This window comes from Aplysia californica, unplaced genomic scaffold, assembly GCF_000002075.1.
Source record: "Aplysia californica isolate F4 #8 unplaced genomic scaffold, AplCal3.0 scaffold00305, whole genome shotgun sequence".
NCBI classification, from domain to species: domain Eukaryota; kingdom Metazoa; phylum Mollusca; class Gastropoda; order Aplysiida; family Aplysiidae; genus Aplysia; species Aplysia californica.
In genome coordinates, this window is record NW_004797575.1 from 867,777 (window position 1) to 868,963 (window position 1,187).

A 1,187-nucleotide genomic window follows, 5' to 3' on the forward strand; every position below is an offset into this window, starting at 1 on the left:
TGTGTGTGTGTGTGTGTGTGTGTGTGTGTGTGTGTGTGTGTGTGTGTGTGTGTGTGTGTGTGTGTGTGTGTGTGTGTGTGCGTGTGTGTATGAGTCAGGATCCCCCCTCTCTCTCAGTCTCCCGTCCACTCAAGCTGGGAGTAAAACTGATCGTGCCTGCATGCTCGTGTGAGCAAGTGGTGAATGTTTCCTGTACTCTCTGTTCACTGTCAAGTGCCGCATACACGCTCAAATTTGTTTGACGGTTTGATCAAATATGTTTGACACACGTTTTTTAAAAACGTTTTTGATGGTGTATGGGCGTGTTTGATGGTTAAAATAATTTGAAGTCAAATAATTAACGGATCTGATTTTTTTGTCAAACCGTCGAACTATTTGATCGTGTGTGGGCTTTATCAATACATTTATTTTTGCAAACATTATTTTTTCAGTTGGTGAAGGATGGAACAGATGTACTTTTTACCCCATCATGGCGCCAACAAAGGATTTAAAAAAATGTTCTGGAGCTGATTGAAGTTTACCGGAGTTTGCCTGAATTATGGAAAGTTATAAGAAAAGAATTAGGGACCGAGATAAAAAAAGAAGCTGCCTATGACGATCTGCAGCTGAAATAGAGGGAGTGGTATGCAGATGCCACAAAAGAAGAAAAGAAACAGAAAATTAACTCAGTGCAGACGAGTTTTCGAAGGGAGTTGAAGAAATTGGATGATTCTCAAAAGTCTGGGGCCGGTGTAGATGATATCTACTAATAAAAGGTCTCACAATTTCAAAAAGCTCATCAAACGAATCCCCGGCCATCCGCAAAAAAGTTTCTGAAATCATTTGGCTCAGTTCATCGTAACACATCTAATAATTTAGAATGGCTAATTTTTTGGCGCTGCGAAAATGATTTTTGGCCCACGCTTTCTTTTCTTTTTTGTTTTTCTTCTCAAGCAGGAGCCAACGCTGTTGGTCCGTCCATTACAAACTCTTGGCACAAACTAATGTTTGACAAACAAATTTGAGCATGTATGGGGCAAACGTCAAACTGTCAAAACAAAATAAAAAAAATGTTTGACAAACAAATTTGAGCATGTATGGGGCACTTTAGTTGATTGTAATCGCTATCTCAGAATTACAAAGTTATATCTGACATTTTTGGCTGTTTTGAGCTGCTAAGACCATGAGGTCAGAAACAATATATATGT